The 15,098-nt window shown below is 41.5% G+C and overlaps 1 long non-coding RNA gene across 1 annotated transcript in view; it reads right to left on the bottom strand.

Annotated features, from left to right (window-relative positions):
• Window positions 1-2,754: 2,754 nt before the first annotated feature.
• The window catches only part of LOC135058205 (uncharacterized), a 153,010-nt gene continuing 140,666 nt past the window's right edge, over window positions 2,755-15,098 (bottom strand). Inside the window, exon 3 of the long non-coding RNA XR_010244674.1 lies at window positions 2,755-2,814. This is a non-coding gene — a long non-coding RNA (uncharacterized LOC135058205). The remainder of the gene's footprint in view (window positions 2,815-15,098) is intronic.

The raw sequence follows: 15,098 nt of genomic DNA, 5'->3' as shown, positions 1-15,098 counted from the left end.
CACCCCCCTTATCTGTCGGTTTAATGACTAGTTCTATGTTTTGTTTTAAATCCTTCAAAGCTTTTCTTTCATTTGAAGTAAGGTTATTTTTTATCCCTGTTGGTCTAAATTCTCTTAAATCCCCTTGTACCAATTGACAAAATGTGTCAATAAAATTCCCCTTAATATGAGCGGGGTAAAAAACCGACTTTGGTTTAAATGGTGTATGTTCTATCAATTCTAAATCCTCTACTACCTCTGTTGGTTCTTTCAATAGAAAAAATTTCTTTATACACACCTTACGTATAAACTTATGGATATCAACAAAAGTTTCGAATTTATTGATGGGTACAGCAGGGGCATATTTAAGGCCCTTTTCTAGGACATTTTTCTCATATTCTGTAAGGACGTGAGAACTAATATTGAAAATTTTTACTCCTTTTTCCTCCCTATTAATCCCTATGGTGTGGGTATCTTCAATATTTTCTGTCTCCTGTATAATAGCCCCTTGATGGATTTGGGTCTTTGAAGGTATGGGTTTTTTTCTTTTTCTCCCATGTTTCTTTGGGCGTTTGTTTCTAGTGGTTTTCTTCTTTTGCTTTTTAATCCTCCCCCCTCCTCTTTTCCCCCTATGGGTCTTTCTTTTTATCTTTGGTCCCACCTCCTCCTCCTGTCCCCTAAAAAATGGGTCCCTCTAGTATTTCCATTGAAAACCTCATATCGGTTCCCAACCGATAAAGGTGTTCTTAAAGGGGATCTTCTTCTATTCCACTCCTCTCTGAACCCCACATCTCTCGTATTCCTATAATTCCGTTCAAATGGGGCCTCATTATCATATTTTCTTTCTCTATACCTCCATTGCTCAGGGTTTCTTTCTCTTGGTCTTTCTCTTGAATGGTACTGCACATCCCTAGTTTTAAATGTTAATTTTCTTGATACGGAGGCTTTCCTATGCCTAGTCATAATCCTATCTAATTCTCTGTTATTATTACTTTTGGATTGACCTGTTATATTTTTATTGTACTGTGTCTCTTCCCTATTTACACTTTCGTCTTCTGATTCAGGTTCTGTAGGATTAGAAAACTCCCTTTTGTCTCTTATAAATTTCCTGATTTTCCGGTCGACTAGTATCTTTTCATTCTTCTTAATATTAATTTCAATCCTTTCCTCGAATCTTTTGTAGTCTGGTAAATCAGCAAAACGAACAATCAGATCTCTATAACGTTTGATCTCATCATCTAAATTCGACAGGTCCTTTTTTCTCTCATTTATGATGAGATTAATGAGAGAAAAGGAACATTCTGCCAAAATCATATCCCAATCATCTCTAAAAGTTTCTGATGCAGCTTCAAACGATGCTTTTTTATTTATTCTTAAACCTCTTGGAATGATTTTGTGGGAGACATATTTTTCCAACGTAACTGTCTCCCACCAAATCCTATTCTCTTTCAGAAGGATGACTTCTAGTTTTCTCATTATATTCTCTAAGCTCTCATCTAGGAGCTCAATATGTTCTCCTTCATCCTTAAAAAGGTTCTCCAGCATAGACCTTCTATTCTCTCTACACTTAAACATGGTCGCTGCAATACACAAATCCCGAAAAGATAGGAGAAAAAACTAGATTCTAAACAAAAGGGTTCTTTTCGGGTTATCTGAAATTGCGCAGAAATACCACCAGCAGCTTTAAGGTACACACAAACCCACACGGAGTATTTCTCCACGTTACTCCAATTGTAATACAGTAAAAAAATGTTGGGGAATGTGTTCCCTCAAGCGCTAATCATTTAACACAGAAATGAACATAAAATGGAAAATGCAATACATTCCTTATCTTGAAATGAACATCCAGAAAAAGAATCCGTCCTTTATCAGTGTGTGTCCCCTTAGACAAGTTTGCATATGAAACGAAAGAAGAGGGGATATCATGTGTAGTACATTCACAAATTTAATGATACATCACACACATGAAATGGACATTTAACATTCAACAGAAATCCATCTGACAAAAATAACTGACAATAGGGACTTGCACTGTCCTGTTAGGGGGAGAGTCAGAATAATTACCAGCGGGTCTGAGAACCGGTGGTGTAACAGTTCTCAAACAAGTTCTTTAAAGGTTACCAATCGTCTCTCCGGAAAAGTCAATTGGAGCCAGTTTCTGGTAGTCACTCAGCAATCCAGATGTAACAACAGGAACTTGCAAAGTCCACTATTGGTCCCCCAAATAACCACCAACGCGTTTCCTCCCGACTTGCTTCGGGTCTTTCTCAAGGTGAAGTGAGGGACACTCTGACTGTTCACATTATAAACCAGTTTTCAACCAATCCGCTTCTTGATATTCCAACTAGATACAGCTGTATTCCTTAGTATAAGCTGCACCTGTTGTCATGGTGACAATTATCCTCCCATCCTATCAGGAGGCCAATTGCGGTTGTATTGCGTCACTTCCGGGGTGTGGCCTCATTCTCATATGCCGCCCCCTATCAGGATTCTTATATATTTGCGGCATTTCTATTCCGCCAACCACGCCAACCGGAACCGGAAGTAGCCGGCTGCCCGGTCTCCGTTCTATGTTGATTTCCGCCAACCACGCCAACCGGAACCGGAAGTGGCCGATGTACGGGATCCGATCTTTCTCCCACATCAGTCAAATAAAGTATGCTCGTATCTGCCGGGACCGGAAGCGTCCTAAATAGTTCTTCCTCCCGCCAACCACTAAAATGACGTTCTTGCCATCCGGGACCGGAAGTGACGCTCCACAATCACATCAATAAATATAGAAAAATTTATATACATGTATTAAGGTCTTTTTTTCTTCAGTATTGCTCCTATACGCTGGAAGAAAGAAACAGTAAAAAGACAGTAAAAAAAGGGGCAATTAACTTACAGACAAATTCTATATATATATAAAATATATTTATAAAAACCACTTCAACTCAAAATCATTATTGAGTCCTAGTGGGTGCAGTGTATTAAATTCATAAATGGCCTGCATTTCATTTTTTGCTAAAATCGACATAATATCCTTTTGTCTATTAGTACATTTTATCAATTTAAAACCTGCAAATCGAATAACATGTTTCAGAGAACTATTATGTTGGACCTTAAAATGATTTGATAGAGCATGCGTAATCACTCCGTTCTTAATATTTCTGCAATGCTCACTTATCCGCACTTTTAACGGTCTAGTGGTCCGACCAATATAAAACAAGTGGCAGGAACACTCAATAAAATATAAAACATTTTTCATATTACAAGTGATAAAATCGCATATTTTTGTAGTTTTACCGTTGATACATAATGTATCAACCTTTTTCGTTCCATCACTCTTAATTTCCCTGCACCCAATGCAAATCCCGCATCGATGGAAACCTTTTGTTAATATCCTGCCTTCTCTTTTCTTGGGGGGGAGGTAACTTCTTACTAAGGAATTTTTTTGTTGGGAACCGATATGAGGTTTTCAATGGAAATACTAGAGGGACCCATTTTTTAGGGGACAGGAGGAGGAGGTGGGACCAAAGATAAAAAGAAAGACCCATAGGGGGAAAAGAGGAGGGGGGAGGATTAAAAAGCAAAAGAAGAAAACCACTAGAAACAAACGCCCAAAGAAACATGGGAGAAAAAGAAAAAAACCCATACCTTCAAAGACCCAAATCCATCAAGGGGCTATTATACAGGAGACAGAAAATATTGAAGATACCCACACCATAGGGATTAATAGGGAGGAAAAAGGAGTAAAAATTTTCAATATTAGTTCTCACGTCCTTACAGAATATGAGAAAAATGTCCTAGAAAAGGGCCTTAAATATGCCCCTGCTGTACCCATCAATAAATTCGAAACTTTTGTTGATATCCATAAGTTTATACGTAAGGTGTGTATAAAGAAATTTTTTCTATTGAAAGAACCAACAGAGGTAGTAGAGGATTTAGAATTGATAGAACATACACCATTTAAACCAAAGTCGGTTTTTTACCCCGCTCATATTAAGGGGAATTTTATTGACACATTTTGTCAATTGGTACAAGGGGATTTAAGAGAATTTAGACCAACAGGGATAAAAAATAACCTTACTTCAAATGAAAGAAAAGCTTTGAAGGATTTAAAACAAAACATAGAACTAGTCATTAAACCGACAGATAAGGGGGGTGGGGTAGTGGTAATGAATAGAGAATGGTATGTAAAGGAAGTGGAACTGCATTTGGAAGACCGGAATACGTACCAAAAATTAAGGTCAGATCCAACAGAGAGAATTAACACTAATTTTAAAGAACTCATAAGGAAGTATAATGACCTAGGGGTATTAGAAGAGAAAGAGGTGAAATTCCTCATAAATGAGAAACCGACAGTACCCACTATGTACCTATTACCCAAGGTACACAAAAATCCCACCCACCCCCCAGGAAGGCCAATAGTCTCCGGAATAGATTCAATAACAGCTAATCTATCGGAGTATATCGACTATTTTCTACAGCCTCTGGTGTTGAAAAACACTTCGCACCTTAAAGATACGAAAGATCTGTTAAACCATCTATCTCTCATTCCATGGGAAGATAATTTGATATTGGCAACGGCCGACGTCAAATCGTTATATTCCATTATTGAACATGAAGCAGGGATTAGAGCCATTACCAATGCTTTGCACAATAGCACTTTAGATGGGAATCTACAACAATTTATCTTGGAGGGGATTCATTTTATCCTTACAAACAATTATTTTACGGTGGAGAGGGATTATTTTATCCAGAAAGTGGGCACGGCCATGGGCACCAGGTTCGCTCCAAGTTACGCCAACATATTTATGGGCCAATGGGAGTCGGACTATGTCTGGACCCAGAACCCATTTGGAGCGAACCTGGTGTCCTGGAGAAGATTTATTGATGATATCCTTTTTATATGGAGAGGAAATAGAGAGACTTTGGATCTGTTTTGTCAATATTTAAATGAAAATGATTTGAATATAGAACTAACATTCACTATAGATTTAAAGGAGGTTAACTTTCTAGACATTACACTCTCTCAGGAGAATGGAAAATTCAACACAAAGACCTATATTAAACAAACGGATTCTCAGGCCTACATCAATATAAATAGTTGCCACCACCCTAATTGGCTGAACTCAATCCCACAAGGCCAATTAAAAAGGTGCAAAAGAAATTGCACAAATGATGATATGTATCAACAGCAAGCCAATGAGTTAAAACATCGTTTTGAAAAAAGTGGATATGATCGTGGGAAGGTTGAACGGGCCATTCATGAAGTAGATCTATTGGATAGGGAATCTCTTTTAGGTAATGACCCTCTAAAATCTAAGACTAATATTAATAAAAAACGAAATTATGAATGGGCATTTATTACCAGTTTTAGTGCACAACACAAGATGGTAGAAAAGTCATTTAGAAAAAATTGGAACATCTTGAAAAAGGACCCAGTGGTTGGTAAAGTTATTCCAGACCATCCTGTTTTTATCTATAGGAGAGCCCCAAATCTTAAAAATTCCTTAGTAAGAAGTTACCTCCCCCCCAAGAAAAGAGAAGGCAGGATATTAACAAAAGGTTTCCATCGATGCGGGATTTGCATTGGGTGCAGGGAAATTAAGAGTGATGGAACGAAAAAGGTTGATACATTATGTATCAACGGTAAAACTACAAAAATATGCGATTTTATCACTTGTAATATGAAAAATGTTTTATATTTTATTGAGTGTTCCTGCCACTTGTTTTATATTGGTCGGACCACTAGACCGTTAAAAGTGCGGATAAGTGAGCATTGCAGAAATATTAAGAACGGAGTGATTACGCATGCTCTATCAAATCATTTTAAGGTCCAACATAATAGTTCTCTGAAACATGTTATTCGATTTGCAGGTTTTAAATTGATAAAATGTACTAATAGACAAAAGGATATTATGTCGATTTTAGCAAAAAATGAAATGCAGGCCATTTATGAATTTAATACACTGCACCCACTAGGACTCAATAATGATTTTGAGTTGAAGTGGTTTTTATAAATATATTTTATATATATATAGAATTTGTCTGTAAGTTAATTGCCCCTTTTTTTACTGTCTTTTTACTGTTTCTTTCTTCCAGCGTATAGGAGCAATACTGAAGAAAAAAAGACCTTAATACATGTATATAAATTTTTCTATAGTATGGTTATTGATGTGATTGTGGAGCGTCACTTCCGGTCCCGGATGGCAAGAACGTCATTTTAGTGGTTGGCGGGAGGAAGAACTATTTAGGACGCTTCCGGTCCCGGCAGATACGAGCATACTTTATTTGACTGATGTGGGAGAAAGATCGGATCCCGTACATCGGCCACTTCCGGTTCCGGTTGGCGTGGTTGGCGGAAATCAACATAGAACGGAGACCGGGCAGCCGGCTACTTCCGGTTCCGGTTGGCGTGGTTGGCGGAATAGAAATGCCGCAAATATATAAGAATCCTGATAGGGGGCGGCATATGAGAATGAGGCCACACCCCGGAAGTGACGCAATACAACCGCAATTGGCCTCCTGATAGGATGGGAGGATAATTGTCACCATGACAACAGGTGCAGCTTATACTAAGGAATACAGCTGTATCTAGTTGGAATATCAAGAAGCGGATTGGTTGAAAACTGGTTTATAATGTGAACAGTCAGAGTGTCCCTCACTTCACCTTGAGAAAGACCCGAAGCAAGTCGGGAGGAAACGCGTTGGTGGTTATTTGGGGGACCAATAGTGGACTTTGCAAGTTCCTGTTGTTACATCTGGATTGCTGAGTGACTACCAGAAACTGGCTCCAATTGACTTTTCCGGAGAGACGATTGGTAACCTTTAAAGAACTTGTTTGAGAACTGTTACACCACCGGTTCTCAGACCCGCTGGTAATTATTCTGACTCTCCCCCTAACAGGACAGTGCAAGTCCCTATTGTCAGTTATTTTTGTCAGATGGATTTCTGTTGAATGTTAAATGTCCATTTCATGTGTGTGATGTATCATTAAATTTGTGAATGTACTACACATGATATCCCCTCTTCTTTCGTTTCATATGCAAACTTGTCTAAGGGGACACACACTGATAAAGGACGGATTCTTTTTCTGGATGTTCATTTCAAGATAAGGAATGTATTGCATTTTCCATTTTATGTTCATTTCTGTGTTAAATGATTAGCGCTTGAGGGAACACATTCCCCAACATTTTTTTACTGTATTACAATTGGAGTAACGTGGAGAAATACTCCGTGTGGGTTTGTGTGTACCTTAAAGCTGCTGGTGGTATTTCTGCGCAATTTCAGATAACCCGAAAAGAACCCTTTTGTATACTTCTCATTTATCTAGCACCTTCTATAAAATAATACCTGAATTTTTATCGGTTGGTATGGGCAACATCCCATCTTAAATAGAACTCCCATCTTAGTAAATTTACCCCTTGGTGTCACAGGAGTTTATTTACTAAACCACCGCTTTAGTAAAAGCCTCTGTATCCTGATGGGGATCCGGTCTCTAGGTCGACAGTAACTAGGTCGACACTGTCTAGGTCGACCCCTATTGGTCGACAGTAACTAGGTCGACAGGGTCTCTAGGTCGACAGGTCAAAAGGTCGACATGAGTTTTTCACGATTTGTTTCTTTTTTTGAACCTTTTCATACTTAACGATCCACGTGGACTACAATTTGAACGGTAATAGAGTGAAGCGAGCATGCGAGGGGACACGGTGCACTAATTGGGGTTCCCGGTCACTCTACGACGAAAATGACACAAACCCCCCCCCCATAAAAAACTCATGTCGACCTTTTGAACTGAAGACCTAGACCACGTCGACCTAAAGACCCTGTCGACTTAGAGACCCTGTCAACCTAGAGACCCTGTCGACCAATAGTGGTCGACCTAGACACTGTCGACCTAGTTACTATCTACCTTCCATTCCACACCCATCCTGATGTGTTTAAGCCCAAAATTTGTTTTGGTATGAAAAGGATTGCCCTTTTAAATATTTGGATTAAACATTCCAGGAAGCTTCACCTTTTACAACTAACAAGCAACCACTTAGTAAATAAACCTCAAATATTGAGAAATTATAATTATGATACTTTGGGCAGTTTACCGCAGTGGTCTATCAGTGAGAGAATACTAAGACAGTCTGTGATGAATCTAATTAAAGGCTAGTTATAATTGTGGGGAAATACATTATTGTTATTACGCGTGTGTTCATTGTGTTTTACGTATGGCTCTCACATGTTTTATGAACAATATTTATTTCATCAAAATAATATGACATAAAGCTTGTAGGTTTTATCAGCTGATTGTCACAGGACCTTTGTAATTCACTATCTTTAACAATGCTATTTTCTACAGCGCTGTCTGCTATTAACGAGGGAAGATTTAAGATGGTTTTTGTTTGTTTGGTAAGAAAGGAGGACAGTATCACGGAGGCTGCTTTGTAATTTATTCATACAAACCCATGCATCATTAAGGAAAACTAAATTAAGAGCCTTACAAAAATGGGCAAGGTTGTGGTTTTAAAGGAGCTAATGAACTAACAGCCAGCAAAATTATGGAAATGTGCATCAGATACAGCCATGATTCAGAGAATGATAAATAACCTGTAGTCATGTTTATGTATAATAAATGACAACCTTGCAGCATTTACCTTGGTAACATTTTAAAGGGGGCTGTATTTTACTCCCAACTACCAATTATGTCACCGTCCTGGCATTTACCTGGCCGTAATGATACACGGTAATCCCTTTGTGGTACCATAATTCATTTTTCTTAAGTGTTTATAAAGCCATCCAACATACACATAATGCTTGCAATAGTGCTATTAAATTGCACAGCTTAAGGTTTAGTAAACCCTGGAAAAATACACTGTGATTCCCTTGTTCCTTATTAGTTGCAGGGGAACATTAATAATTGTAAATGTCAATAAATGTGTAGGAAAGCATTACATGTTACACAATGTCTTACTAACACTTGCATTTTAAACAAAAAACTTTATTGATGACATCAGCACAAACACATTTTAAAGTAACATTTAAGTGTGGCAGGGCTACGCTGCTCTACGTACCAACACAATATCATTTTCCTCTATTAAAATGCAACCTGGAAGTTACTGGATTGCTATAGACCATAACTGCCTTTTAAAGGGAAAAATAACCCCCAAAAGTTGGCGTGTTACAGGTAACACTAACTTCTGATTTAGGAATTTATAGCTGTAGAAAGTTGCCAATTAAACTACATAGCCAAAGGTCAACTCCAGAAGTATTTATTTGCAAAAAAACCCAGAATGAACAAAAATAAATGAATAAATAAATAAATGAAAATTTAAGGCCCCCACACACCGATATAGGTGACAATCCGATGCATCAGAACGATAATACAGTTTTATCGTTCCGTGTGTATGCATGAGGGGGGTCATTCCGAGATGATCGTAGCTGTGCTAAATTTAGCACAGCTACGATCATTCACACTGACATGCGGGGGGACGCCCAGCACAGGGCTATCCCGCCCTGCATGTCAGTGCCGCCCCCCCCCCCCCCCCCAGAAGTGCAAAGGCATCGCACAGTGGCGATTCCTTTGCACTTCAAGAGTAGCTCCCGACAAGCACAGTTTTAGCGTGCTGACCGGGAGCTACTCATCGCACCCCGGCCCGCAGCAGCTGCATGTGACGTCACGAAGCCGCTGCGGCCCGCCCCCCATTCGGTCCGGCCACGCCTGTATTGGCCGGACCGCGCCCATGAAACGCGCATTGGCCATTCCGCCCCCCAGCGACTACCTCTGCCTGTCAATCAGGCAGAGGTGATCGTAGCGGCCCGACGGCCTTCAACCGTCCGGCGTACGCCGGTGCACTGCGGCACCAGTGATGCGCAATTCTGACCCGATCGCACCGCTGCGATAAACTGCAGCGTGCAATCGGGTCAGAATGACCCCCGATATCGTTCACTCTGGGCTCCCACGGGGTTTTTGGCAGTCGCCTCACCTGATCATTCTGCATGTTCAAAAGATCGGGAAATACGGCTGACGATCCCATGCAGCACTATGCGGAGGGGTTGGCGGGGGAGGGGGGTGGCATAGCAGACTGTGGTTTTATTTGACCCTGGGCAGATTACTAGACTTATGGATTCCTCTTAACTTGGTCATGTAATGAAAGTGATGGCATTAGGACAGCATGCCCTCTGTTACTTGAATTTGCAAAGATTAGGATCTAGAAACACCCCCATCATGACATCACCATCCCCATCCCCATCTTGACATCACTACCTCCAAATTTGTAGTACTAATTAGCTTCACTTTGCTAAAATAGGTACTGGATAGGGGTATACGGTCTTTAGGTTGGCCACACTTAGGTCGACAGTCATTAGGTCGACCACTATTGGTCGACATGCATTAGGTCGACTGGGTTTCTAGGTCAAATTGGTCACGAGGTCGACATGTTCTAGGTCGACATGACAAAAGTTTGACATGAGTTTTTCACAATTTTTTAATTTCTTTTTACTTTTTCATACTTTCCGATCCACGTGGACTACAATTGGGAACGGTAACCTGTGAGCAAAGCGAGCCATGCGAGGGGACATCGTGCACTAATTGGGGTTCCCGGTCACTGTACGAAGAAAATGACACCAATTTTTTTTTTAAATCTCATGTCGACCTTTTGTCATGTTGATATTGCTCATGTCGACATAATGCCTGTGTTGACCTATTTTGGGTGTTGACTTAGTCACTGTCGACGAGTAGTGGTCGACCTAGACACTGTCGACCTAAGTGTGGTCAACCCTATGACCCATACCCCTGGACTGGTACTGGAGGTGACATCAGCAAGATAGATGTGTTGCCAAGCAACACCAATACATCAAATAATGTGCAAATAAAACATCATTGCAGTATCAGCATAAAAAAGAACAAGGAGTCCTGAAACTAGGGGCGGAACTGCCGGAGACAATCGAATCAGTTGCCGCTGGCTTCAGCTCTTAAGGGGGCACTTCCTCCATTGTCCCAGACAGCTTCCAGCCCACATCACAGAGGCCCGAAGCTAATCAGGAGACCTCATGACGCGGATCCTATTAGCTGCAGCCGCCATTATCCAAGCACTTCTCCTCTGTTGCAAAGTCCCTGCATGCTGTGAGCTATAAGCCCCGCCTCCTCTCGGCTTGTGCTACTCTCTTACTTCCTCTGCGCTGTTACATCCCCTCCCAGCTGGCCAGACAGAAACTCCACCTCCCATATGAGGAGGAGGCAGGTGCTCACAGAGTAGTAAGTTGGCTCTGGGGCTATGTGTCAAGCCCCCCCCCCCCCCCCCTTCACGAGTAGGGCCCTCTTCACTCATGTGCTTAGCCTTTTCTTACTTTAATAATCCACCACTGCCCAAATCCAGTAGTTTTTTGGCCACCGCGTTCTATCCTCTCCTCCACTTTCTACCTTATGTTTAAATCCCGGCTTCCTCTCTCCCACTGCGTGACTCTGCTTGGTAAGAAAATTTACATACGGTATATTTGTCATCCACTGACTGCAATGTGACCCACTGCTGTCACCCTCTCCCTGGCATCTTCCACTGCTTTTACCCTCTCCTTGGCATCATTCTCTCATTGTCACCCACTGCTGTCACCCTCTCCTTGACACCCACTGCTGTCACACTCTCCCGGGCATCTTCCGCTGCTTTTTCCCTCTCCTTGGCATCATTCTCTCACTGTCACCCACTGCTGTCACCCTCTCCTTGACACCCACTGCTGTCGCCCACTCCATGGTGTCACCCACTGCTGTCGCCCTCTCCCTGGTGTCTCCCACTGCTTTTACCCTCTCTTTGGCATCACCCTCTCACTGTCACCCACTGCTGTCACCCTCTCTCTGTCACCCACTGCTGTCAGCTTCTCCCTGTCACTTACTGCTGTAACCCTTCCATGGCATCACCCTCTCCCTGGCATCACCCACTGCTGTCACCCTCTCAGTGGTGTCACCCTCTCTCTGTCACCCACTGCTGTCTCCTACTCCCTGGCATCATCCTCTCCCTGTCACTCACTGCTGTCACCCTTTCCCTGGTGTCACCCTCACCCTCTCACCCAATGCTGGCACCCTCTCCCTCTCACCCACTGCTGTCACTCTCTCCCTGGTGTCACCCTCTCTGTCTCACCCACTGCTGTCATCCTCACCCTGGCGTCACCCTCTCGCCCACTACTGTCACCGTCTCCAAGGTGTAACCCTCTCACCCACTCCTGTCACCCTTCCCATAGTGTCACCCTTTCCCTTTTACCCCTGCCTCCCCAATCATCTAAAATCTCCCTGTCCCACTGCCTCCCCAGTCACCTATCTTCCTGTCACTCCTGCCACCCCAGCCACCCACTATTTCCCTGTCATCCCTGCTTCCCCAGTCACCTACAATCTTTCCCTATCACCTATTATCTCGCTGTCACCCCTGCCTCCCCAGTCATCTATTACAGTATCTCCCTGCTACCCACTATCTCTCTGTGCTTTTGGGGGTACTATTGTGTGACCACACCCCTTCCTTGTGAGACCACATACTTTTTGCGGCGCGTGCTGTCCCTTTATAAAGTTTATCTCATGAGGGGGTCAAAATCTATATTTGCTTACTAAAAAATTAAGCTTGGGCCGGCCCTGTGTGGGACTATGTACTGTATTTGTTTGTGTAACTCTATAAGTGTCTGTCTAACTGTATATACTGTATATGTCTATGTAACTGTTTATATGTGTATATGTATATGAGTAATGTGTTTGTGTAACTCTGTATATACAGTATGTGTCTGTAACCTTAGGCGGGACTCCTCGATGAAGAGTGGGTGGGCATTTGGGCAGGCAGTTCTGTATTAGGTTGCAACCCTCTTTGTAAAATAAGACAAGCACCGTGGCACTCTTAATTATATGGTAGTCACTGCACACTCTCAGCATTATGTGGCAGTCACTGCACACACACTGCATTATATGGTGATCGCTGTAATGCTCTCTGAATTGTCCGGTGATCTTTGTGTTGTTATCTGTTTTATATGGTGGTCACTAAAATGCTCTCAGTTATATCTGTCTGTCACATAATAGCTCTCAGTATTCTTTAGTGGTCACAAAATTATTGTCTGTTTTGTCTGGCACTCACAAAGATTGCAGATGGAATGAGTGATTTTTACGCTACTGCGTATTCGTCATTGGCTGAGATTTCACTCTACACATGCGTCAAATTAGCAGTCCAAAGTCGCATGGATCTGCAGCCGTGTGTGGTTACAGATTCGCGGAAAACGGCCTGTAACTGGATGGGTAGTACTGAGTCGCATGAAACAACTTATTAACATGTCATGTGTTTTATGTGTGGTATGGGGGGCCCAACATCTATCTTGCCTCTGGGCAACTGGGATGAAGTTACGTCACTTCCTAGAACTGATGATATGGCCCCCACAGAACCCTGATCTCAACATCATCGAGTCTGCCTGGGATTACATGAAAAGACAAAAATATTTGAGCAAGCCTACATCCACAGAAGATCCGTGGTTAGTTTTCAAAGAAGTTTAAGTCAACCTTCCTGTTGAGTACCTTCAAAAACTGTGTGCAAGTGTACCTAGAAGAATTGATGCTGTTTTGAAGGCAAAAGGTGTTCACACCAAATATTGATTTGCTTTAGATTTCTCTTCTGTTCATTCACTTTGCATTTTTTTCAATTGCTAAAAATAAACTATTACCGCATCTATTTTTGAAAGCATTCTTACTTTGCAGCATTTTAACTGAGTCTTTTGTTTGTTTTGTTTGGTTCCATGGGTAGAAATCACAAATAAACCAAATAAACCAAATCTTATTTCAGGAGATAAATTAAAATGCAAAAATTCAAAACAGGTGGATCGTTTTATAGCTACTGCACTTTATAAAAAATTTAGTGACAATTTACTATAAATAAGTATATAAAGCAACAACAAACTACCACCAGCCCACTAATTACTGTCTAATATTTTAAACCTTTGTTGTGCTATTATTAACACTACTTGCAGGTTTTACTCCATGTGGTGTCTTTTTGGACATCCTCTGCTTCTATCAAGGCTTTTGCACAGTTTGTTAATGTTTGATACAACTTGGATCTAAATTAGCAAATGAGTAAATCGGGCATCCGCGGCTGGCGACAACTTCCGCCCCTTTTGCGTGCAACTCAGAATCAGCGCCTAAGGGTGTACTGTACTTGCTTTAATCCCACTAATCTGTGGACTACAAAGGCAACACTTTGATTTGGAAACATACATTTTCTCAATATAAAAAAAAACAGAATTTAAATTTGAAATAAATTTTTTTAATTTGAAATGAATAATTTAAATTTGTATTGGGAAGAAAATGTGATGGAGGACTGCATGGTAATAGTGGGAGGTCTTATTTTAGCATCCTTATTGACTAGTGATGTGCACCGGACATTTTTCGGGTTTTGTGTTTTGGTTTTGGATTCGGTTCCGCGGCCGTGTTTTGGATTCGGACGCGTTTTGGCAAAACCTCCCTGAAAATTTTTCGTCGGATCCGGTTGTGTTTTGGATTCGTTTTTTTTTTTACAAAAACCCCTCAAAAACAGCTTAAATCATAGAATTTGGGGGTCATTTTGATCCCATAGTATTATTAACCTCAATAACCATAATTTCCACTCATTTTCAGTCTATTCTGAACACCTCACACCTCACAATATTATTTTTAGTCCTAAAATTTGCACCAAGGTCGCTGGATGACTAAGCTAAGCGACACAAGTGGACGACACAAACACCTGGCCCATCTAGGAGTGGCACTGCAGTGTCAGGCAGGATGGCACTTCAAAAAAATAGTCCCCAAACGACACATGATGCAAAGAAAAATGAAAGAAAAAAGAGGTGCAAGATGGAATTGTCCTTGGGCCCTCCCACCCACCCTTATGTTGTATAAACAGGACATGCACACTTTAATAAACCCATAATTTCAGCCACAGGGTCTGCCACACGACTGTGACTGAAATGACTGGTTGGTTTGGGCCCCCACCAAAAAAGAAGCAATCAATCTCTCCTTGCACAAACTGGCTCTACAGAGGCAAGATATCCACCTCCTCCTCATCGTCCGATTCCTCACCCCTTTCACTGTGTACATCCCCCCCCTCACAGATTATTAATTCGTCCCCACTGGAATCCACCCTCTCAGGTCCCTG

This window comes from Pseudophryne corroboree, chromosome 3 (assembly GCF_028390025.1).
Source record: "Pseudophryne corroboree isolate aPseCor3 chromosome 3, aPseCor3.hap2, whole genome shotgun sequence".
NCBI lineage: Eukaryota > Metazoa > Chordata > Amphibia > Anura > Myobatrachidae > Pseudophryne > Pseudophryne corroboree.
Note: the sequence above shows the minus strand (reverse complement) of the source record. Positions and strands in the feature narration are given on the sequence as shown.